Source organism: Lycium barbarum, chromosome 6, assembly GCF_019175385.1.
Source record: "Lycium barbarum isolate Lr01 chromosome 6, ASM1917538v2, whole genome shotgun sequence".
Lineage (NCBI taxonomy): Eukaryota > Viridiplantae > Streptophyta > Magnoliopsida > Solanales > Solanaceae > Lycium > Lycium barbarum.
Genome location: NC_083342.1, coordinates 12784168 through 12811033, shown reverse-complemented (window position 1 = coordinate 12811033; position 26866 = coordinate 12784168). Strand labels below are relative to the sequence as shown.

General features: G+C 38.5%; 1 pseudogene; it reads right to left on the bottom strand.

The window, feature by feature from the left end:
* Positions 1 to 8441: 8441 nt before the first annotated feature.
* The window catches only part of LOC132600002 (uncharacterized), a 30991-nt pseudogene continuing 12566 nt past the window's right edge, over positions 8442 to 26866 (bottom strand).

Below are 26866 nucleotides of genomic sequence, written 5' to 3'. Positions count from 1 at the left end.
TTCATGCCTTACATACTCAGTACATTATTCGGTGTAACATGTTAGTAGTTGGAAGTTGTGTAAATTGAAAATAATGTTCTTGTATGGATGGTATGTAATGATATTGGTATGATGTTGTTGGAATATATATTATAAGATTGTTGTTGTTTTATTGGAATTGGAAAGTCTTGAAGGAAGTAGAATGCTACTTGAAGTGTTGGAATGTACTTTGAGTGGAATATGGAAATTGCTAGAGTGGTTGTTGAGTTATGTTGATAGTTTGGCCGGGTTTGAATTCCCGGATTGTGATTGATTAAAATTTGACTAAGTTGAATGTTGAGGATGGTATATTTACAGAGGAAATGCTGCCGAAATTTCGGTAGCCAAGTGTTACCTTAAGATTTCAATTCTAAGTACCCTAATAAAAGTTTTGGTAAATGTGACCAAATTGCAGATTTTGGCGGATTTGCAACGTGAATTCGGAATAGCAAAAGGAGCGGAAAGAGGTATGTAAGGCTTGTCCCTTCTTTCTATGGCATGTCTTAGACGTAATAAGTTGGGTACGAGCCTCGGGGACAACTCTATTCCCCGGAATCCGCACCTAAAGTTTCTCCTTTTTCCTTCAGTAGAATTGAACTATAAAGTGTGCGAAATGTTGAAAAGACCTCCTAAACCCCTAGAACTTGCATAGATGGGACCCGACTACCCTAAAACCCTCACAAGTAACGCCATGACATGTAACATATGCAAATCGTATACGCTACCTCATTCGGGCCGAGGTGGGCCCGTTGCTCTCAGATTTTCCTTATAGTTCTGTTTGACTTACTTGAGGTTGAATCCAAAGGGGTCCTTTGATCCCGATTCCGTTACTAAATAATAAGTACTATAATTACTCTAACGAGAATACTTTTATGATGATAATGATAACGACGATGTTAGACAAGAGAATATGCCTATGATAAGTACGACCGGAACGATCCTACGGCTAAGATTTCTAAGTTAAGGATTCAACGTGAGTATGAAAGTAATAAACTAGTTCTTGAACCTTATTTCCACCTCCTAGCTATAACACTATTTTCTAAGGATTCCAAAGCCTATGAGTTGACGTCTATGATGCCCGTGATTTCATTCCATGTTTACCTCTAATGCTATTCTCCGTTGGTAGTCTCGCCTTAAAATACTTGTTCCTTCAAGGCAAGACAAAGCGACCACGATTGTTCCATAATGTAATCGGAGGTCACCGACCTTACGTCACTCCGATGGCTACACGATGTTTCTTTGGGCTCTCTTGCGTGCTTATATGACATACGTATATAAGACATGTAAATGTATATAAGACATGTATATGTATATAAAATATGTATATGTTTATAAAACATGTATGCGTGTTATAATTATATGTATATGATAAAAGAACCAGAGCGCTATAGACGCTGATGTATGTACATGACACACGTATATGCATATGATGAAAGAGCCAGAGGGCTATAGACGTTGATATATGTACATGAGATATGCATATGTATACGGGGAAGATGGAGATAAGGGCAGAGCGTTATATACGCATATCCACCTGATCAGTTGGCATTACATGACATGATATCGTCCCGGACGCGGGATGTGTATATTTATGGTTAAATGGATCGGCTGCCGACGCCTCGGCAATATGACATGTTCTACTTTTATATATATATATGAACAAGAAAATATTTTCCAAGGAAAGCTAAGCATGCATGGCATCTGCCCAAGGGCACTTATATGTACAGCTTATGTTTCTACCTCAGGACATGTGTTATAACTCTTTTTATGTCATTATCCCTGTTTTACATTTTCCGTATATTAATATTCATGCCTTACATACTCGGTACACTATTCCTACTGACGTCCCTTCTTGTGGACGCTGCGTTTCATGCCGCGCAGGTCAGCAGACAGGCGGATTTGGTCCTTAGGAGCTCTACCAGCAGTATTGACGGCGCTCCAGTTATTCCGGAGCCTCACTTCCTTGGTACTATTTTGTGTATATATATTCGGGCACGGCAGTACTCGGCCCTTCCTATGTATATGTTTATTATGTCTAGAGGCTCGTAGACAGATATGTACAGCTAGATGTCTTGTATTTTGAATTGTTCGCGTCTCTGTATAATGTGATAGCAACGCTTACTAGTCTATGTTTATGATGACGCGGCTAATGTTAAAGATCAGCAATGAAAAAAAATGTATAGCACAGTTCCTACGGCCTGCTAAGAGGTAAGGGTAAAATGATAAAGTAACGGGTGCTCGGTACAAGTATCGGGTACTCGTCACGGCCCCTAGGCGGGTCGTGACAGAAGTGGTATCAGAGCAGTTCGGTTCTAGGGGTTTGTCTACGAGCCGTGTCCAGTAGAGCCTTGTTTATGGGTGTGTAGCGTGCCACACTTATAAACAGGAGGCTGCAGGGCATTTAGGAAATACGACCTTCTTTGTATTCTAAGATCGTGCGATAGAGCTATGCTCTTAGGTTTCCATATTCCTTTCCTAATCCTATGTTATGGTTTCAGTAATGCCGCCGAAGAAGAAAGCTAGGGCAGCACAGAAGGGCGAGACAGTGGCTGGAAGGAGAGTTGAACGGGAGCTAGAATAAGGAGAATCTCATAATGAAGCTCCCCCTCCGACTTTTCCTGCTCCCCCTGCACCAGCAGAGCAGGAAAGAGTTCCAGCTCCAGCCCCCGCACCTCCAGTTCCACCGCCAGCAGCTCCGGGCGAGCAGATGGCAGAGGCCATCCAGTTATTGACCCAGTTAGTTGCCGCGCAGGCTCAGCGGCAAGACGTAGACCTGGGAGACAGGGCGGTAAGTGCAAGGGCCCGTGACTTTATTACCCTGAAGCCGCCAGAATTTTATGGATCAAAACCAGAGGAGGACCCGCAGAGTTTTATAGACGAGATGCTGAGGACTCTAAGGATCATGCATGCTTCAGATACGGAGTCCGTAGAGTTGGCTTCATACAGGTTGCGGGATGTGGCAGTTTTGTGGTATAGTAGCTGGATATCCTCGAGGGGAGCGAATGCACCTCCCCCGGTTTGGCAGGAGTTTACTGAGGCATTTCCTACCGCCAGAGGTTCGACGAGCTCGAGCTGATATGTTCTTGAATCTTAGACAGGGAAATATGAGTGTTCGAGAATACAGCCTTCGTTTCAACTCACTAGCCAGGTATGCCCCAGCCCTGATAGCTGATAGGGGAGATCATGTGCACCGATTTGTGAGTGGGCTAGGGCCACATTTAGTTAAGGAGTGTCTGACGGCTTCACTCCAGGATGGGATGACTATTACCTGTATCCAGGCCCACGCCCAAAATCTGGAAGAGCAGTACCAGTCACGGAGAGAGGAGCGTCATCCAGATAGGGGTTCCAGAAAAAGGGGCAGATTTTCCAGGGCTAGAAGCGCGTATAGAGGGGGACAGGCACAAGAGCAGTCTAGGTATTCAGACCAATCGATGGCCAGTGCACCTCCTTGATTTGCGGATAGGGGATTTGACCGTTCTACTCACTCGAGACCAGATCAGAGCACTAGAGCTTCAGGATCCCGGTATAGAGCTGATTCTAGCAGGATGATGCCACCCCCGCCACGGTGTGCTCGATGTGGTAGGCCACACTCTGGAGAGTGTCGCGCAGGTACAGGTGCATGTTATACTTGTGGGCGGGTTGGCCATTTGATGCGTGATTGCCCACTGAGGTATGAGGGAGACCAAGCCCAGCCCGCCGGGTCCGCGGTTGGTTCATCGTCGACCGTTCGCCCTCCTGGACAGACTTCCCAAGCTCCAGCAGGCCATGGCCGAGGCAGAGGAGGGACACCCAGTTCAGCCGGTCCTCCGCACCGCCTATATGCATTGACAGGACGACAGGACCCTGAGCCTTCCGCAGACGCGGCCACAGGTATTTTTTCGGCATCTTCTATGATATGCGTGTTAATTGATTCGGATTTTATCTTATCCTAACCTGCCCTTTGTATTGCTGAACATATTAAGAATTCAGAAATTTGGACGAAAAGTGGCCATACGCACAGGTAAAAAGATGAATACTAGAGATTGCGGAGGGTAGAACTGTAAATAAAAGAAAAGACGTGTTACGCGGGCGTTTCGAAAACTGCTAAGACCCCAACTCGTTCCATATTATGTGATACAAGTAGTGCAAGGGAGTGGAGGCGAAAATACTAACGCTAAGACGCTGAAATGCATTAAAGTTTCATGGTTAAGCGTGCTGGGGTGAGAGCAATTTCACGATGGGTGACCCCCTGGAAAATATGCTAAAAATGTCATAAATGTGGGGACAAGAGACGGATGTGAGATTAGGTATCCCAAAGTAAATCGGAGTGTATGAAGTGGTTAGAAACCCTATAGAAGTCGAGTAGGCCGAGATGGACTAGACTAGCGGAATGGGAGGAAGCACGACAAAGCTTCAGGACTAAAGAAGGTCTGACTGGCGTTTGGAGGGGTTGTGGGTGAGATGGTGAGATGGTGATGAGTATACATAAACATGTAATGCATAAATTGTGAATGTTAAGTCCCATAAATGAAGTTGCGATATATAGCAAATACTAGTCGGATGGGATCCAAGAGGTGTAGGGAAGGACATAAGTACATATATCACAGGTTAAGACCGACATGGAATCCACACTAGGTAGGGTTAGCAAGCCCTAATACGGCGGTATACGGGAACATGTCTAGTGAGGGGATAGACGCGGCAGACTATACGGAGAAGGAATTACTACTGTAAAGATCGCAAGAGGCGACAATTATTTAAAGGGCAGAGGCGTGCGTCGACCCCTTAATAAAGGGGGGGGGGGGGGGGGGGAGAGCGTGATAGACCCAAGATGGACTATAACGATTCAAGGTACAGTAAAGGGGACTTATTAACGCAGGGCCAGTATTCGTAACTAACTTAAATGACCTACGACATGAAGGCGACCTAAGCTCCAAAAAAAAATGAATGAAATGAAATGATATGCTAAGCGACATGCGAGGTATCTACGAAGGAGACCTCCCCGAAGTATTATGATACACTATGAGGCCAGATTAACATTCGAGGACGAATGTTCTAAAGGGGGGGAGGATGTTATATCCCGCATTTTTGTGCAATCGGATAATTCAAGGCAATCGCGGGAAGACAACAAGCAAGGCCATATTTTATTTTGTTTGACATATGAGTTGCTTATGAAAAATTTAAAAGTGGAAATAATGAGGAAGGTCAAGGGCATAAAGGGAAATTCGCAATACGACTCGTGAAAATATGGAAGAAGACGAAGGGCAAATTTGGAAGTTGGAAAAAAATCGTTTTCATGAATTACAAGAACTAGCCCAAAATACAAGTGGGCTTGAAATTTTTTTTAAAAAAAGAGGCCCAAACGGCCATGGTATGGGCTAGGCCCATGTGGGGATTTAATTTGCCAAGTTAAAAAGATGACTAAGTCATCTTTTTGGCCATAATTCTCTAGAAACCTCAAGAAAACAAGAACAAGAGAGAGAGGAGAAAAACCTAAGGGCCATTTCGGCCAAGAGCAAAAACCAACAAGAAAATTTATAAAAATTCCTTCAAAAATCATTTCCTACCAAGAAGAGGGTCCTTAACAAAGTGGAGTTGTTGTTGGAACAAGAAAAACACAAATTCACAAGTTGGAGTTTCAAACAAGTTGGAGGATCAAAGAAGAAGGTGAGAATTCATTTTCTTTGTATGTTATGGATGTTATGCATGTTGTAGTATGCAAAAGTGAATGAAATTCATGAAACCTTGCATGTTGGTGTTGAGCCGTGTGAGGGTGTTGTTGGCCGTGCATTTATGCCTATGTATGTGTAGGAATCATGTTGTAATTATTTCATTTAGTGCTTGGTTGTTGCAATGAATGTTATGTGATAATAGAAGTTGAATGAATTTTGGAGAAGTTGTAGTTGTGCATGCATAATGTTTGAAGCCGTGTGTGCATGGTGTGTGTGTGGCCGTGCATATATGTTGAATTGTGAAGGAATAATGAGCAAGTTTTATTTAGCATTTTAGTTGTTGTGTTGTGGATTTTATATTACAAATAAAGATTTGATAATCTTGGTGAAGTGTTAGTAGTTGGAAGTTGTGTAAATTGAAAATAATGTTCTTGTATGGATGGTATGTAATGATATTGGTATGATGTTGTTGGAATATATATTATAAGATTGTTGTTGTTTTATTGGAATTGGAAAGTCTTGAAGGAAGTAGAATGCTACTTGAAGTGTTGGAATGTACTTTGAGTGGAATATGGAAATTGCTAGAGTGGTTGTTGAGTTATGTTGATAGTTTGGCCGGGTTTGAATTCCCGGATTGTGATTGATTAAAATTTGACTAAGTTGAATGTTGAGGATGGTATATTTACAGAGGAAATGCTGCCGAAATTTCGGTAGCCAAGTGTTACCTTAAGATTTCAATTCTAAGTACCCTAATAAAAGTTTTGGTAAATGTGACCAAATTGCAGATTTTGGCGGATTTGCAACGTGAATTCGGAATAGCAAAAGGAGCGGAAAGAGGTATGTAAGGCTTGTCCCTTCTTTCTATGGCATGTCTTAGACGTAATAAGTTGGGTACGAGCCTCGGGGACAACTCTATTCCCCGGAATCCGCACCTAAAGTTTCTCCTTTTTCCTTCAGTAGAATTGAACTATAAAGTGTGCGAAATGTTGAAAAGACCTCCTAAACCCCTAGAACTTGCATAGATGGGACCCGACTACCCTAAAACCCTCACAAGTAACGCCATGACATGTAACATATGCAAATCGTATACACTACCTCATTCGGGCCGAGGTGGGCCCGTTGCTCTCAGATTTTCCTTATAGTTCTGTTTGACTTACTTGAGGTTGAATCCAAAGGGGTCCTTTGATCCCGATTCCGTTACTAAATAATAAGTACTATAATTACTCTAACGAGAATACTTTTATGATGATAATGATAACGACGATGTTAGACAAGAGAATATGCCTATGATAAGTACGACCGGAATGATCCTACGGCTAAGATTTCTAAGTTAAGGATTCAACGTGAGTATGAAAGTAATAAACTAGTTCTTGAACCTTATTTCCACCTCCTAGCTATAACACTATTTTCTAAGGATTCCAAAGCCTATGAGTTGACGACTATGATGCCCGTGATTTCATTCCATGTTTACCGCTAATGCTATTCTCCGTTGGCAGTCTCGCCTTAAAATACTTGTTCCTTCAAGGCAAGACAAAGCGACCACGATTGTTCCATAATGTAATCGGAGGTCACCGACCTTACGTCACTCCGATGGCTACACGATTTTTCTTTGGGCTCTCTTGCGTGCTTATATGACATACATATATAAGACATGTAAATGTATATAAGACATGTATATGTATATAAAATATGTATATGTATATAAAACATGTATGCGTGTTATAATTATATGTATATGATAAAAGAACCAGAGCGCTATAGATGCTGATGTATGTACATGACACACGTATATGCATATGATGAAAGAGCCAGAGCGCTATAGACGCTTATATATGTACATGAGATATGCATATGTATACGGGGAAGATGGAGATAAGGGCAGAGCGTTATATACGCATATCCACCTGATCAGTTGGCATTACATGACATGATATCGTCCCGGACGCGGGATGTGTATATTTATGGTTAAATGGATCGGCTGCCGACGCCTCGACAATATGACATGTTCTACTTTTATATATATATATGAACAAGAAAATATTTTCAAAGGAAAGCTAAGCATGCATGGCATCTGCCCAAGGGAACTTATATGTACAGCTTATGTTTCTACCTCAGGACATGTGTTATAACTCTTTTTATGTCATTATCCCTGTTTTACATTTTCCGTATATTAATATTCATGCCTTACATACTCGGTACACTATTCGTACTGACGTCCCTTCTTGTGGACGCTGCGTTTCATGCCGCGCAGGTCAGCAGACAGGCGGATTTGGTCCTTAGGAGCTCTACCAGCAGTATTGACAGCGCTCCAGTTATTCCGGAGCCTCACTTCCTTGGTACTATTTTGTGTATATATATTCGGGCACGACAGTACTCGGCCCTTCCTATGTATATGTTTGTTATGTCTAGAGGCTCGTAGACAGATATGTACAGCTAGATGTCTTGTATTTTGAATTGTTCGCGTCTCTGTATAATGTGATAGCAATGCTTACGAGTCTATGTTTATGATGACGCGGCTAATGTTAAAGCTCAGCAATGAAAAAAAATGTATAGCACAGTTCCTACGGCCTACTAAGAGGTAAGGGTAAAATGATAAAGTAAGGGGTGCTCGGTACAAGTATCGGGTACTCGTCACGGCCCCTAGGCGGGTCGTGACAGGGTCGGAGCCTGTCATACTCCTCGTTGGGGGTGTGACACTGATCTCCTTATTCAATGAACCAAACAAGCCCTAATGAACAATATACATATATACATTATTAACATGTGTGTATATTGTTATGGAGATACCTTACCTAGTAGGAAGTTAACAAATGAACACCTTTCTTTTTTAAAGAGGATATCTATAGCAGTCTGTGGATTCTCCGAGTTATAATTAGGTTCTGACTCTTCATACATGGCTGGGATGCCTGTTCCATCTCAAGAGGAGAAACAAGTTATAGTTTTGAATTATAATCTGTTTGACAAAACTTCAAAATATGTTTATCTCGAAAAGCATTTTTTTGTTTTGAAGTGTTCTTGGAAAAAGTACTTTTGAAGAGTAAGAGTCTTGTGTATTTGACTAATTAATTTGAAAACCACTTTTGTTAATGTTGTACTAGGCCAAGCCCGCAAAAGGTGTTTCTGGGGAGAAACTTCTTTTTTATTTAAAAAAAAAAAAAAAAAACTTATTCTACTATTCAAAAGCGCTTATTCCCCCCCCCCCCCCCCCCCCCCCCCCCAAAAAAAAGGGTCAAACACCTCAACTCTCTAAAATAAACATTTTTGTTTTAAAAAAAATACGTTTGACTTCTCAAAATCTTGGTCAAACAGACTAGGAAAGTAAAACTACTCTTTAAAACTTTTTTGAACTATTTTGTACTTAATTTCCTTTTCAGGTTAAGTATTTAATATATATATATATATATATATATATATATATATATATATATATATATATATATATATATATATATATATATATATATAATTTGGGAAAGTACTTACAGAGATACATAATGTAATCAAGGGCATGCATAGGAAGAAAGGACGTAGTGCAAAATTGTCTAACTGCATAGATGGATCCACTCCCAAAAGACAAATGCTTTTTGGCCAATATATTTAATGTTGTCCTACCCTTTCCATCATGTTTTCTGGCTAATTCTGGATACATTTTCAGCAATTGAAATGCAAAGTCTGGTTCTCGTTTCATCCAAAATAAAAACATTGTTAGAATTTAGGCAAAACAATAGATATATCACTGCTAATGAAATATAGATAATAGTAAAAAACACATTGAACTATCACCAACTATTTATTAAAATACACCTCAACTATTAGATGTTCACTTTTCCAACCTGAACTTCCTACCTGTAGGAAGTTCAGGTCGGAAAAGTGAACAACTGTTACACCCCGCACTTTCAGAGCATGAGCATGCCACGTACTTCACCATAGTAATGGAGTATCGGAGACGTCCCATGAAGTTTTGGAAGGTACAAGCCATGGGAAGTACGTAACAATGAAGTAAAGGATGAATTACGATCTCGTAAATCATAACCGGGAAGGACAACATTGAAACACAAGAATATGACCATTATCAAGTATAATAAATGATAAATATCATGTATGGAGAGTTTTGGAAGATTTCGGGATCAAGAAAATCGAAAAAAATAAGTTTGTCGAAAATTTGAAAAAAGTTGGCAGGATTTTGGGCAGATTTTTGGTCAACTTTGGAGGGGTATATCTCCTAGTATATTAAGAGTTTTAAGGTGTTTCAAAGCCCAAAATGAAGTTCGTCGACTCTAGTTTCTAACTCAATAAACTGCTCATCGATACGACATCGGATTAGAGAATTATGGATGTTACAATTTAGGCTGACAGAGCAGAAACGCGTGCTACAGTAACCGCCTTGCTATAGTGACCTGACCCGAATCTAGAACCTTATAAAAGGGGCAAAACCCACATTTTTTTCACCAAAAAATCAGATTTTAGGCTCAGCACACACAAAGGCCAATTATGTCATAAAAAGTTGAGGGTTTGAAGTGATTTTGGTTAACCGAGGCTCGAGAAGCATATAGTTATGGTTCTAGTATTGTTTTGCGGTGGATTTTGGCATGAATTCAAAGTGAGTATTGAAGATATTGCTTCCTTAACAAGAATAAGGTATGAATCTCTCCTTATTAATATTACTTTTGGTTTTTTCGCGAAGATAAAGTCATTAAATAATCGTATAGCGGGTTGGTTAGTTGTGGAAATTGGAAAACATCGTAAGGGATGTTTTATGATACATAATGGTTTTAGAAATGATGTTACGAATTTTGGTATTGTTGTTATTGTTGTTGGTTGTTGAATTATGATTTCAGACTAAGCATATAAATAGGGGAGATGCTGCCCGAATTTCGGCAACTCTAGAAAGATTTATTTGAAGGATTAAGACAAGCGTATAAAGGTGAGTCTAGCAATAGTATAAATTTTCTTGAATATAGATTTATGACTCTGGGAGGACAAGCGTTGAGTAGTCAAAGTTAAGGCGACCAAAAAGATATGTTAAGGCTATTCCTCTTTCTTTTAAAGGCTGATTCGTTTCCTACCAACCCATGCATGAATTCAATAAAAACAAATCCTCATTTCCAAGAATGTTCGAGATTCATGACTCTTAAAGTTTTTATGGTGCTAAAGATGAATATATATTTTTTTTTTATGATAACCATGACGATGACTATGAGAGAGTTATTTATCAAAGCTCCAAGGCATACAGATTTCATGATATTATGAGATGATTTTATTCATAGAGGTTTCCAAGTACATGAGCTTTATATTATTATGAAATGAATGAGCTTACTTTGCAATTTCTTAATTTCCTTCATTGTTGGTAATCTCACCTTATGACCCTTGTTCTTTCAAGGTAGGATAAACGATGATGATTGATCCATAATATAATCGGAGGCTACCGACCTTACGTCACTCCGATATAGTTGTGGCTTTTGATTGGGCTCTCATGCATGCTTCATATATATATACGTATGTATTTTCTCACACCGTGCGGCGCTATAGTCGACCGGGCATGGCACGTAGATGTGCACACCACTTTAGTGGGCATGTTATGATATTGCTCCGAACGCGGGCTAATGATGATAACACCGAGCCTTAATGGCCGGGCATGATACTATATATATATATATATATATATATATATATATATATATATATATATATATGACACCGAGCCTTAATGGCCGGGCATGATACTATATATATGTATAATATTTTTTAAAGGCTAAGCAAGCATGACACCGCCTTATGAGGCATCCAGATATACAGGTTATCTCTCATATTCCATATTACCTTTCATATCTATATTATGTTGTTATTCATACCTTACATACTCAGTACATTATTCATACTGACGTCCCTTCTTGTGGACGTTGCGCTCATGCCCGCAGGTAGGCAGGGAGACGGAGCAGACCCGTAGGTGTTCTATCAGTGAATTCTCAGGAGCACTCCACTTACTTCGGAGCTGCAGTCTATTTGGTATTGTCCTTATGATCATTTGTATTCTATGTAGAGGCTTGTAGACGTATGTGTACAGTTAGATGTTTTATAGCTCCACCGGTTCATATTGTTGTATAATATATTGGTGGCCTTATCGGCCTTATTTTGAGCTCTTGATACTTTACTGTTAGCCTTGCCGGCTTTATGATATACGTTATGTTGTGGCGACCTTGTCGGTCCGCACATGAACATATGTGCTGAATGATCGGATATTCCTATGTTGGGCCTTTTCTGCGTGCAGGTGTTCTTTGAGTTATGGTTTATAATGTTCAAAGTAACGGATAAGTCAGGTGGTTCCCGGCCTACGGGTCGGAGCCCGTCATACTCCTGGTAGGGGTGTGACAACAACTATAGTTGAGGTGTGTGTTGATAAATAGTTGGTGATAGTTCAGGTAGGAAACTCATGATAAAGTGATACTCAATTAAATTACAATATATCCAGCATCACTTCATATTATTAATTATCCTATTTCACTTGTAACTGATGATGTAAATTCTACCTGTATTAGAAGTGTTTCAACTTCTACAAATTTGATCCTATAAATAACTTTTACGCTAGTATCATGTCATTTAAGAACCTATTATGTGTAATATTCTGTAATAACCTCAAATCACGAGTATCCTTTGTTTTAGCAGGTAAGATTACATTAAGGTGTTTTCAAAAAGTCTTTTATACTATCGGTTTGTATAATAACTCATACCAAATAAAGATATTAGGGTGCAAATTCTTAAGGCTAAATGTAAAACGTGAATTTAACATATCAAATTTCCTATTAGAACATCCAAGAAGTGATTTAACATTTATATTTATAAAGGACTATGTAAAGATATGACATTTAGGCCCAACTCAACCCCGAAGCTAGCTCACAAAGGAAAGATTGTCCATTTCCATATAAGTAGACACCAATTCTTTACCCTACCAATGTGGGAGTACTGTAACCTACTCTAACACCCCCTTCACGTCCAGGCTCAACTGAAGCGTGGTGTCACGCCCTGAACCATGGCCTGGGCGAAACACGGCACTCGGTGCCTTACTGCATGTGACCGAGCGAACCACATGGCTTGCTGAATCATCATGAGGCATAACATGAGCGAAATATAACGTGAATGCATGATGAGCCTTTATAAAACGTAGTAAGTCATAATACTTAATAAAAATACTTGTTTAAACATGAGTGCGGAAATAACATGAATGAGCCAAAATGGCTATATGACTCCGAATGTCTGACATAACATAACTGACTTGTCTAGTCTATGAAACCTCTATCATGAGTCTGACTGGAAAACATACTTACTGGGACAAGGCCCCCAGCATACCTTAGATGCATAACTGACATAAATAGAAGTAAAAACACAACCCCGAATGAGATGGGGCTCACCAAAAGTTGATACGAGCAATGTCTTAATGAGCAAATCTGCTATCCTGTCGATCAATACCTGCATCGTGAATGCAGGCCCCCGGGCAATAGAAAGGGGACGTCAGCACATTGAATGTACTGGTATGTAAAGCAACTGAAAGAAATAACTTGGGGCATGAAATAATAATGATAGGAACTGAAACCTGGTCATGAACATGAATACATACATATATATAAAACATGGTAAAAATATCATACGTAGGGAGAGCAATAACTTATAACCGATACATGGTCTTGTGCTTGTGTCCCGCCAGCAAAACACTCAGTCCTTGCCAGGGAACATGAGATTTAATAAAGTATGAAAGGATCCAGTCATTATGAGAGATCGTCCGGGACATTGGTGGAGCGATCCTCATCCTACGGTGGTTACGTTGTTTCAGGCTATCTGAAGCCCTCCTCGGTAATTAAAGCAACTCCCAAAAACATGAACATGTAAAATAAGTGGCACTTGCTGCCCATGGTTTTCATGAATATAACTTGCTTGTACATCGATATCATGAATTATAGCTTGCTTGCATGAACTTGTAAAATATATATAGTATTTTCTTGAAATAACATAATATATCATAAACTAGCATGCATGAACCCATGAAATCAGATATATGGGTTATTCATAGATTACGGATAGATTCTTAATAATCATAAAGAAATATTAAGAACTCAACGATGGAATTATAACAATTCATAGATAATATAATCATGGACATGGACCTAGGGTTATCATGAGCATGGTATAGAAACCCTAGTTTTCGTAAAGAATCATAATTTATGGATTATGAGGCGTGGGGAAGAACAATGATGTTCCCACACGTAGATAGTAACTCTACATACCTGGTAATGCTCCAAACTTGAACTAAAGATTTTGAGCTTTGAAGAAGATTTCCAAAATCTTGAATTCTTGAACCTTGAGATGGGTTTTCTTGAAAACCCTAGTTTTGGAATGATGATTCTTGTTTAGATTACAAGGATATATATTAGAATTGACTTGGAATTATTAGAGTAGGCTTACCTTGGTGTTCTTGATGATGGGAGAGAATAGAAAGTCGTTCTAGGGCTTGGAGGTGTGAAGAATGAAGCGAAAAAGCCTTAAAACGAAGTTTTAAAATTGCTTCCGGACCCATTTTACGGCCCATAAAAGTTTTACGGACCGTATATGTAACCGTACATCCATTGCAGTGATTTGGGCTTTCTGGACCAATTTTACGGCTGGAATATACGGCCCGTATAATTTTCACGGCCCGTATAATTTTCACCGTTTTAGTAAAGCGGGCATAACTTTTTATACAGATGTCTGTTTGGCCACCATAATATACCGTTGGAAAGGTAATTCAAAGATCTACAACTTTCAAGGAGGAAATTTTCCCAAATTCCTTACTGATTTTTCCGTATACTCATTTTAATTGAGACATGGTGCAAACTCACTTGAAAACACGCTCCGTAGGGTAGCTTCCGACTTTCTTTTGCTCAAGGACTCTTCTCATGTCTTGATTGGGTTTCAAACACCATTTATATAATACTAAAATTGGGTTCATTAAACCCCCGTCTTATGAGTCAAATCTTAGCCCGAATGCACGAGGTGTTACACGTGGACAATATAACATGAGTGCCCAAACAGTAAATTAAAGGACCTGACTCTGGCTTTGATACCATGATAAACTGCATAATATTCAACATGCAAACAATTGTTGAAAGAGAAGAGAAAAACTCGAGAGCTAACAATGGAAGAATAACTGCTATCTTCACATTTCTGAGTGAATTAAACAATGTACAATAGGTCCTATTTATAAAAGTATAAGCTTCAATCGATCTCTTAACAAACTAACAAACTTACTCATTCTACTATTAACTAACTAGTACAAGACTAACAACTATTAGTTAACTTAACCTTGCTGAGCTGACAACTTCAAATATATCTTCTCAGCTTAACATAATATATAGTGTAAATTCTTTGTATACTACATAATGTCACATTAAAGGTAATTATAAATGTACTATCTATTCATAATTAGTGGAATTTATTCCAAAAGTTTTTTTTCCATTACATACAGGGGCCGGTTGTAACACCTCGTATCTTATAACTCATGTTAGACTCGTAACGTTAGAGTTTTAGAGAAAAATTTGAAAGTTTGTACGTATTACGAAAGTGGTTGACCAGCCTACTTCGGAAACCCGTAACTCCTTGGTTAGTTGATAATTTGAGAAAACTTAAAACATGAAAGTTGTAGCCCTTTGGAATATCTTTCCAACGGTATCTTATGAATCTCAAACGGAGCCCTGTGCTTAGAGTTATGCCTGTTGTACTATCACTGGTAGGAGCAGAATTTTCAGATTTTGGGTTACGTTTTTAGCCTTTTCCTACTCGAATTGGGACTCCTTATTTTATTATTGTATGAATTAAAAACGTCCCTAAAACTATTCTAAACCCTAAGAGACTATTTGTTTTCTCTCTACCTCCATCCCTAAAGAACCTAGGCACTTCAATCTTGCAAGAAACTCATTCTTGCAATCAAGAAAAATCAACAAACCTTAAAGAATTTGGTCTAAGGTTTCCTCCAAGGTAAATATTTTAATCAAGAACCTTTGTATTCTACAAGATTTATCATTTATAAAGACTATAATAAATCCATCCATCCCGTTACCCTATAAAAATCAAGAGTTGTAAAAATTTGGAGAAAACTCTAATATTTTTCTGTTGAGTATCATTCCGACTAGCCATATTAATTTGGTGTTTCCCAATAATCTAACCGTTGGATCGAGCCCAAATTTTAACTGAGTGTTCATAACACATGAGTCTAAAATATGAACGGCAGAGTTTGGATTTGGAGGTCCGGAGCAGTACCCTTTGAGCCACAAACAGTAGCTACGAAAATCAGTGAAAATCCTTTCAAGGTTTCCAAATTCAAAGCTTTTGGAATTCTTCTTCAAGATTCAGACTCTTCTTCAAGATTCGAGTTACTATCTACGTGTGGGAACATCATTATTCTTTCCCACGCCTCATAATTATAAATTATGATTCTCTGCGAAAACTAGGGTTTCTATACCATGCTCATGATAACCCTAGGTCCATGTCCATGATTATAGTATGTATAAATTATTATGATTCCATCATTGATTTCTTAATATTTCTTTATGATTGTTAAGAATTTGTCCGTAATCTATAAAAAAAAACCCATATATCTCATTCCATGGGTTCATGCATGCTAGTTTATGATATATTATGCTATTTTCAAGAAAATAATACATGTTTTACAAGTTCATGCAAGCAAGCTATAATTCATGATATCCATGTACAAGCAAGTTATATTCATGAAAACCATGAGCAGCAAGTGCCACTTATTTTACATGTTCATGTTTTTTTTTTTTGGGGATTTGCTTAGTTAACCGAGAAGGCTCAGATATCTTGAAACTAAGTAGCCACCGTAGGATAAGGGTTGTCAGCAAGGAGGCAACACCTTCATTATGCAGTTTGGATCCTTACATGTTTATTATTACTTAAATCTCATATCCCTGGCAAGGTGTGAGTGTTCTGCTGATAGGACGCAAGTACCAGATCATGTTGTCAGTTATACTATAGTACTCCCCACGTTACAAGCAGTTATATATATATATATATATATATATATATATATATATATATATATATATATATATATATATATATATATATATATATATATATATATATATATATATATGTATTTCCATTGATTTACTGTTTTTAGACTTTACTTATATGTATTCATGTTCATGTTCATGTCCAGGTTTTCAGTTTCACTTCTTATCATGTTATTCCATGTCCCACGTTATTTCTTTCAGTTGCTTTACATACCAGCACATTCAATGTGCTGATGTCCCCATTCTATTGCCCGGGGGCCTGCATTTCACGATGCAGGTATTGATTGACAGGATAGCAGATTTTCTCGTTAGGACATTGCTCGTATCACCTTTTGGTGAGCCCCATCTCATTCGGGGATGTGTCTTTAATTCTATTTATGTCAGTTATGCATTTAAGGTATGCCGAGGGCCTTGTCCCGGTGAACAGTTTAGCAGACAAATTCACGTCAGAGGTTTCATAGACTAGTCAGTTGTCATGTTCAGTTGAGTTGGCCTTAATGGCTACATTACCATAATTCCGCATTCATGATAAAATAATAATAATAATAATAATAATAATAATAATAATAATATTTTCAGATTTATGATTATTGAACTCCATGTTTTCACAATTCATGGATGTTTACTTTATATTCCGCATCAGTTCATGTCCCATGTAGACTCAGCAAGTCATGTGGTTCGCTCGGTTATATACAGCAAGGCACCGAGTGCCGTGTTATGCCCAGGCCATGGTTCGGGGCGAGACAAAGCTTGGTATCAGAGCCTAGGTTCAAGTGTCTTAGGGAATCTATGAAACTGTGTCCAGTGGGGTCACTTTTATATGTGTGTGCGCGCCACACATATTAATAGTTGACCACCAAGACATCTAGGATTGTCTCACTTCTTTCAACTCTAGATCGTGCAATAGACCTATGTTATCAGAAATCAATTGAACTCGTGCATTGTTCCCCATTTTACCGAATACGCTTTGTCTCAACGAATGAGGAAGATGTAAATCTAATCATTATCGGTGTGTTGATTTTAGATGGAGTCATCGGGAATTATTTTAACTCGTGCCATGAAGCTTAGAGCAGTAAGTAACATTCTTTTTCCATCCAATTCTGAACGTATCGGATGCGTAAGTGGCGAGAAGGAAATTCGAGACCCATGACTTGCCAAATAGTGTGTGGTGTGTTTATTAGGTGATAGTATCATTTGAAAAAGAAAAAGAAGTTTCGATATGGTTGTATATATAGGTTACATACCCTATAGAATAAAGTTATTTGGACTCTTTGACTATAGAGCTATAGTATAAGGATAATGGTTCAGATTTAAGACCCCACGAGGTAGCATGCTATGAAGTTAACCGCAACTGGCATAAATTGTCCACGGTAGTTTTGAGCAGGAATAGCCTAAGAATCAACCACCTATAATTCTAGAAAGTCTATACTTTTTCCAAAGATATATTTTTACATGACTAAGAAGGGACTGAATGCGATAAGAAAACCACGAGCAGACGACATTGAATTTTTAGGGATAGTTTTAAATTATTTAAGCTTATTCAGATCAGACCTAGAGAGAATGATGTTAGTAAGTTACTACAATAAGCAAATATTTCTATGAGATAAAAAGATATGACAGTTCTCTCTTAGAGTTATGTTATTAAGTATTTTATCCCTGATGTGTATAGTATGGTATAATTTTGAAAGTGGGGGTTAGTTGTTCCAATTTCTCGTTTGAGATAGATGAAATTTCCCTAAGTGTGATCTATGTCTATAGTTCAGAAAGATAGTATACAATCCAAGAATAGAGTCAGATGAGGAGGAAAAGTTAGAAATAACCTTATGTTTCACTTTAGTACTCAGAGAAGAATTAGAGAATATGATACTAGCAAGTGGTAACAGAAGCTTAGTAAGTAAGTTTGAGTAGATACAGTGAATTAGAAATTTTCAGCAGAGTTAATAGAAGTATGATTTGAGTTACTTAGTCAAGTTAATACTAGTGAGTGGGCAGCCGTCTAAATACACCGAAGGCGCGTTAGAACCCAAAGGGTTTAAGTTAAATTCGAGGTATAGATACGGGTGAAAGAAGAAAACTATCTAAGCAGTAAGAGAGCAAGCTGCAAAAGAAAAGCCTTTAAGAATTATCAGAAAAGAGTTTTCCCCAAGACTGAAAAAGCCAGGTTATGCAACCTATGTGCATTAGAAACCCATTCATTTAAGTAATACAATTTTCCCACTAAGTAAGACTTGCTTGAAGTAAGCTAAATAAATGAGTCGTCAGTATTTTAGAGGAAATTAGCGGAACCACTAAATGCCCACTTATCGCTAACTTAAGGGATCCACAGGCTTTAGACGTCTACTTTTGAACTAAGGGGGAGATAATATGATAAGGTGTCGATATAGATGTTGTGTTTCGTAAGTTGATAGGCATCAGAGGATAATGTCAGAAGATCACAGTTTCATGTAGCCAAGATAAGGTGCGTAGGAGACGATTTTTGTTACGCCCGTTGAGATCAAGTACTAGGTACTTATGTTATGAGATAAAGTTCTAGATCGAATAGCGGGTTTTAAGGGTGTAACGTTTCCAATTCCAAAATAATTCATGCACTATGTAGTACCAATGCCCAAACGTACTCTACACATGCCTAGCATACATATCTTATGCCCTTGTTAAAGCTTTACACTCCATGTTTAAGATACAAGAATTAAAACTCCATATGATAGTAAGCTATGCAAGGGAATGTTCTTTCATGTTTCTCACATCAGATTGTACTCATGTGCAACGTTAAAGACTGCATTCATGTCTCACGTATCTATCGTGTTTTTATACCCATGACCACGTTCTAGCTTCTAAGTGCTTTCCGAATATGATGTTGATTTTGATAATGATTGAGGAGAAGGTAACACAATAGTTTAAAGACTAAGAATCCTATGGAATGCCCATCTGGTCCTTGAACAAGGGAAAAATGCCTTAGGTAAATGATTTATTTCAACTCCAAAGATATGCTACCTACGTTCTCACGTACTCGTGCCCACGGCCGACTTCTTTGAGCATCCACACATAGAAATAACATAACAGTGGGGTTGGTAGGTAATGATAAGAATAAGTCATGATGGATGTCCTACCCACGATCCTACGTAACTCATGCTTATGTTCCTCTGGCTACTGTTTTAAAGCAGCTCGTAGCTTGGCACAAAAGATGCCATTTTCTTTTTCAAAGTACCTATGCCCTGTTTAAGTTCAAGGTAACTTTCTACTTATGCCTTAGGTGCTTGACGAACGAAGCATTCATGCCTATGATCCTTTCTTTCATGAGTCTTATTTTATAATGAGGGTGTCGACTTACAGTAATAAGAGTAAACTATGTTTAACCATGTCCCATTCTGTAGGTATAGCTAATTTCCAAAAGTGATATCTTATCCAACCCTATGTCTCTAGGTACTCATGAGTGAAGCCTACAACTTATACTCCATTTAAGTCACACTTATGTCTTATTCACACTTTAATATTCATGACCTAATGTCCAAATGTCAAGGTATGTAGCTTCAAAGTACTTATGTAAATGTCGTGTCTCTCATGCCCCATTCCATGCTACTCATGTATTTGTGTCTTATGCCATATTAGTCCCATTTCCATGTATACATGTTCCATGTTATGTTCTTCAGTCTGATGTACCCATGCCACGTCTATCTTCGAAGATGAATTGTCTGATTCGTATGAATGATCCCTTTCTCTCACTCCTTAATGATCCGCTTACAATAATAAGCAAGGTAAGCCAAGATATTCATATCTATGTTTCAGAGCGAACAAGGTAAGGTTAGACGTAAGGTATGTTCCAAGTTCATAGTGAGATCCCTTCAGGTATTCTATGGTACTAATTATCTCAAAAATATTCTACTCAGATTTGATGTATCATGTGTTGCACCCTATTTTTACCAAAGGCTAAACAAAGCACAACTTATGGAACTCGAAAATAATTAATTATGTACAGAGTCGCCACCTAGCATTTAAGGTATACTAGGGTACCTATGAATTATTAATATATGCAGCTTAACATGATCTACGAAAATAAGTGAGATTCTAGGTAAGGGTTCAAATTATTCCGAAGGGAAGGTGTTAGGCATCCTTCAGAATCCACAAATGTGGTTCCCGGCTGGACCAATTTAACTATACGAGGTATGTGTAAAAGGCTTGATTATTATTTACAAAAATTAATAGAATTTAGACTAAGAATAACTAACATGAATGTTTATGTAGTAAAAGGTGTAAGTATTTACATATGTATAAAAATACGTATTACGTGATAATTTACAAGTAAATAAAGTGCGCAATTACCGTGACTAAAAATTTTAGCTTTAAATGAATATATTATAAAGATATTTACTTAACAATGAACGATTTGCTTTTGAATGAAAAAAAAACAGATTTAAACATATGTGATATAAACAATTATTTAAAAAGGTTATCTACAACTTAAGAGCTTGAGTATGTGAAAAGGTGTAAGGAATGGACATGAAATTATTCTGCACGCAAAGTGTGTTAACTAATTTAACTAGCTAAGTATGTACACCTAATCAATTAATTATGAGAGTACATTTTAAAACCTAAATATCGAGGCAAATCACCCTATTTATTTACTTAAGTGTGCTAAGCTACTAAATTAAAACTCTGGCGAAACATGATAACTATAAGAATATTAACTACAAAAATAATAACTGTCTAATATTAATTTATCTAAAACACATGAAATTTAAATCACCTAAGCAGATCATAAATAAATACCACTAGCCTACACCCTAAAAAGTAAAGTTTCACTATATTTTATGCTTGCATAATTTAAGAATGTAAAAAAAATATATATATAAACAAAGAATTTAAGAAGCTATTTGAACTTCTTTTGAGTGTCATCTTCAAAAAGTAACTCCGGATACCTGCGTGAGACTTAATAAAAAAATGTTAGTAAGAAAATAAATAACTATCGGATGAATTAAAGAAATAATGAATAAAAAAAACACCCGTCTTTGTACATGGAAGGCCTTGGAAATCGACGGAAATTTCTTCATCGGCCAACAAAGAATTTTATTCAATATCAGTCACACAACATAAAAAAAAAAATAATAATAAATAAATAAAACAGCAAAAGTGAAACCAAAGCCTCAAAACAAAAAAAAAATAAAAAGATACGAAAAATGATGAGACGATGGTAAAGATAGCGAGATAGCGGTGTAGCAGTATGTTCAGATAAATCACCGCAAAGATTCTACCGGTGGCCAGCCACTAGTGAAGTACCCAGCCAAGCCTATCAATACAATAAGTTGTATGTACATAATGTGTAATATAAAAAATATGTGTATGGTATATAGATGCACATAAATGCAAAGTAGGTAAAAAAAATAAATAAAAAAAATTATAAATAATATGAGATGTAAAATGCAGAAAATAATTGACAAAAACGTATGGAAGTAAGAGTGTGGATAAAGAAAAAAAAAAGTCTTTACAGAAATCGCTATTGTATGCAAAGTGTTGTTAGGCAAAGAACTAAAAATGAGAGCCCCCTTTTGAGCAAAAAATGAGGGGATCGGAAGTGATGAGCAAATGAAGAGGAGAAAGTATTTTTTTCCCAAAATGAAAGAGAGGGAGCTAGAAGATGGAGACGAAGTGGTGGAGGTGTGATGGTTCGCAGCTGTTGTTGGTCGTAGCTCGTCGGAGCAGTGATGGGAAAGAGGGTAAAGGGAGGAACGGAGGGCGTAATGGGCTGGTGGTGGTTACAAGTTGTTTGGTGGTGTGGTGCGTCGGTGGTTTGTGGTTGTGTGGGTTGGTGTTCGAAATTTGTTGGTACTGATTGTAACTTGGAGGAGGGTAGTTGTGTTTAGAAGAAGAAGAGAAATCATCTTCATCCATGAAAAAGTTGATAAGGGAATAATAAGAATGAAATGGGGATTTGGTTGCTATTCTTTAATCTTTCCTAGTCATTCTTCTAGGGAAGTCATTCAAACGATTGAAAATAGTTTTTTTTTTTGTCATGGAGATATAGAAATTGTCTGACAAAAGAGATAGATAGTGCTATGCTATGTATAATAATATCATAAATACAAAAAGTCAAGACCAAGAAAGAGCTTAGGAGATTAGCTTTTTATTATTTTTTATACACATAGAAAAAAGGGAGAAACTTAAATATATGTGAGTGGGAGTAGGCATGAGAAAAGCTGTCGGCGTGCATCACAGTGATGATTCAAGAATTCATGATCATGTCCCATTATTATTTCACATTCTTTTGTCCCATTATTATTTCACATTCTTTTGCCTCCTAAATGCTTATTATTTCACATTCTTTTACCTCCTAAATGCTTACTTTAATCCCCTTTAAAAAAAAAATGATGAAACCTTGACTTGACTTGATCGAATTTTACTCTGCGTTTAAAAAATTAATTACTTCGATTTTCTCTACACTGTCAGACTATACTAAAATATAGTTAATTAATACATGTATAAATAATAACGCAAGTATAAAATATAAACATTAATGTCTATGATATGAAAATGTATTGCTATAAAATTAAGAAACAATTATTAATTGCACAAAAAATGATAGTATTACGCTGTACATGTGCAAAATAATGATTCTTGAAAAAAATGACAATAAATTGAGAAAATTCCTAAAATAAGGATGATCATCAATAAATTGTTGAAAAAATGTAAAAATGTGTAAAAAATGTATTTCGTGCTCTTTAACGAATCAGGGCCCCCCAAAACGTTAATTTTAAGCACGTCGAGCCAAAATTAGGTGTCAACAACTTGTCCCTCTTCGATCGGAGACGATGAAAGAGTTTTCGGACGAAGACGTTGACATGTAGCCTATTTTGGCTCGACAAAGAATTGTTAGAAGGATATGTACGGAGAAAGAGGTCAGACGTTGGTAGAGCTTTGATAATACTCTCAGTCTGTAGGTAGGGTTGCAATGAAAAGAAAAAATGATAAAACGGGAAGGATTGTTCAGGGCCGAAAAAAAATGTTCGCATACCCACGTCGTCTCTTTCAAAATTGCCCCAGTATCGAGCCACGAGATACTGGGAAGGTGCAAGATTGTGTACTTGCTGGGGAAAGAATGATTCTCGCCCTGATGTGACCGAACTCTGCATAGAGCTTCCTATATATCTCGTCAATCACGAGAATTAGGTCAATGTAGTTCGAAAGGTGATAACTAATGGACGTTTTTTTTTTTTTTTTTTTTTTTTTTAAGGCATGATGCAATGCGTTTGAAGGGCATCTGAAAGTGATAATGCAATGCATGTGCAGTGTGTATACGCAGGGCATTTAAAACAAACAAATGCAGGTATGGTGCAATGCGTCTGCGAGCATACGCAGGGGCATTTGAAAACAATAGAACAATGCAGGTGCAGTGCAATGCGGCTGCGAGCATACGCAGGGGCATTAAGAAAATAATAATAAAACAAGGCAGATGCGGTGCAATGTCTTATGCAGAAATTTTCAAAGGGCGTGCGTGGCCCGTGCAACATATAAAAGGCGGTGCTCAGCCTTATGCAGAATTTACAAAGGGCGGTGCATGGCCCATGAAACATATGCAAGAGATGCGAAGGGCGGTGCGCAGCCCGTGCATCGTATAAAAGGCGGTGCTCAACCTTATGCAGAAATTACAAAGGGCGGTGCATGGCCCATGTAACATATGAAAGCGATGCAAAGGGCGGTGCGCAGCCCATGCATCATATGAAAGGCGGTGCTCAGCCTTATGCAGAAATTACAAAGGGCGGTGCATGGCCCATGTAACACATGAAAGGCGGTGAGCAACCTTATGCAGAAATTTAAATGGGCGGTGCGCAGCCCATGCAACATGAAAGGCGGTGCTCAGCCTTATGCAGAAATTACAAAGGGCGGTGCATGACCCATGTAACATATAAAAGCGACGCAAAGGGCGGTGCGCAGCCCATGCATCAATGAAAGGCGGTGCTCAGCCTTATGCAGAAATTACAAAGGGCGGTGCATGGCCCATGTAACATATGAAAGCGATGCAAAGGGCGGTGCGCAGCCCATGCATCATATGAAAGGTGGTGCTCAGCCTTATGCAGAAATTACAAAGGGCGGTGCATGGCCCATGTAACACATGAAAGGCGGTGAGCAACCTTATGCAGAAATTTAAATGGGCGGTGCGCAGCCCATGCAACATGAAAGGCGGTGCTCAGCCTTATGCAGAAATTACAAAGGGCGGTGCATGGCCCATGTAACATATAAAAGCGACGCAAAGGGCGGTGCGCAGCCCATGCATCAATGAAAGGCGGTGCTCAGCCTTATGCAGAAATTACAAAGGGCGGTGCGCAGCCCATGCATCAATGAAAGACGGTGCTCAGCCTTATGCAGAAATTACAAAGGGCGGTGCATGGCCCATGTAACGTATGAAAGTGATGCAACCTTATGCAGAAATTTAAATGGGCGGTGCGCAGCCCATACAACATGAAAGGCGGTGCTCAGCCTTATGCAGAAATTACAAAGGGCGGTGCATGGCCCATGTAATATATGAATGCGATGCAAAGGGCGGTGCGCAGCCCATGCATCATATGAAAGGCGTTGCTCAACCTTATGCAGAAATTACAAAGGGCGGTGCATGGCCCATGTAACGTATGAAAGGCGGTGAGCAACCTTATGCAGAAATTTAAATGGGCGGTGCGCAGCCCATACAACATGAAAGGCGGTGCTCAGCCTTATGCAGAAATTACAAAGGGCGGTGCATGGCCCATGTAATATATGAAAGCGATGCAAAGGGCGGTGCGCAGCCCATGCATCATATGAAAGGCGGTGCACAGCCTTATGCAGAAATTTAAAAGGGCGGTGCATGGCCCAGGCAGTAATAAAAGGCGGTGAGCAATGCAGGTGCAATGCAATGCGGCTGCGAGCATACGCAGAGGCATTTGAAAGTGATAAAGCAATGCTGGTGTGGAGGGTAACGCCTTTGCTTCGGCGCGAATGAAGTGCAGAAGGTAAGGTTCTTGGGCCATGAAATGGTGCCTTTAGACTATGACGCCCTCGATGTCCTGTTGTGGGGCTGGACGAGCCAATGCAGTGTCCTACTGTGGGGCCAGATGAGCCCGTGCCTTTTGTCTCAAAATGTGCCATTGGTGGAATTTTTGAGGGCCCCCTCAAAAATTCTGTCCCAGTTTAAACAAACAAAAATTCGCATACTTCCAGCGGAAAGTGATGTGCACTTGCTTTTTTTTTTTTTTTTTTTTTTTTTAGCTACTAAAAAAATGTTCTCCCAATTTCATGCTTCAGCGGAGAAATACGAGGATCTTTCATGGTAAGACCAGATGTCGATACCTCGTAGAGTTAGTAACAACACAACAACATTGAACTATATTTACTGTGCAACGATAAAAAACAAAATTAAGAAAAAAAAAATAACAAAATCACGAAAGCAAAATCCAGCAAAATTGTTTTTTTTTTAATAATAACAATGATTGATATAACATGCCCCGACTTCAGTTGGTACCAACAATTAGTATTGTGCATAAGAATTCACCATTATTTATCGTCCAACAAACCAAGATCGACTTATTGGTAATTCCTATAGCTTCAAGTGGTACCTCAGACATACCTAAAGATCGACAAGATTGGTTCATTTTGCTTCAAACAAGGATTATGAACTATACCTATCCTCATGTTTCAAGTGCCCTCACCAGAAAGAAAGTCCCTTTTCACACATATTCAGTATTTTTGAACTTTGAGACATCTAGAGAAGTACACTCAAACTCAGAAAGATGTTCAATGCTTGCAATTGTAATACCATAAGCTTGGCCGTCATGTAAGTATCCACTAATGAGAGAAACCTTAGCATAGAATCACGTAGGGCTTGTTATGGTGTTGTAATGTAGGCTTGGGAAAAGGGTAGGATATTATTTGGGTAAGGAGTGACTAATCCTTCCCTAAGCATTGCACTATATCTGTGCTTAGTATTTGTGTGCTCTGACGCTGATCCACTTTGTTTTATTGTCCCTTTCTTTTGTACTTGTGCGGCCTCTTTTGCAAGTTAAAGCACTTTTTTTTTTTAGTTTAGGGTTGCATGCCCGAGACTCTGTGGGGATTAAGAGAATTGACCTGGGTTGCATGCCCGAGGTCTTGATAGTAATTCCAGGTTGTATGCCTGAGTGT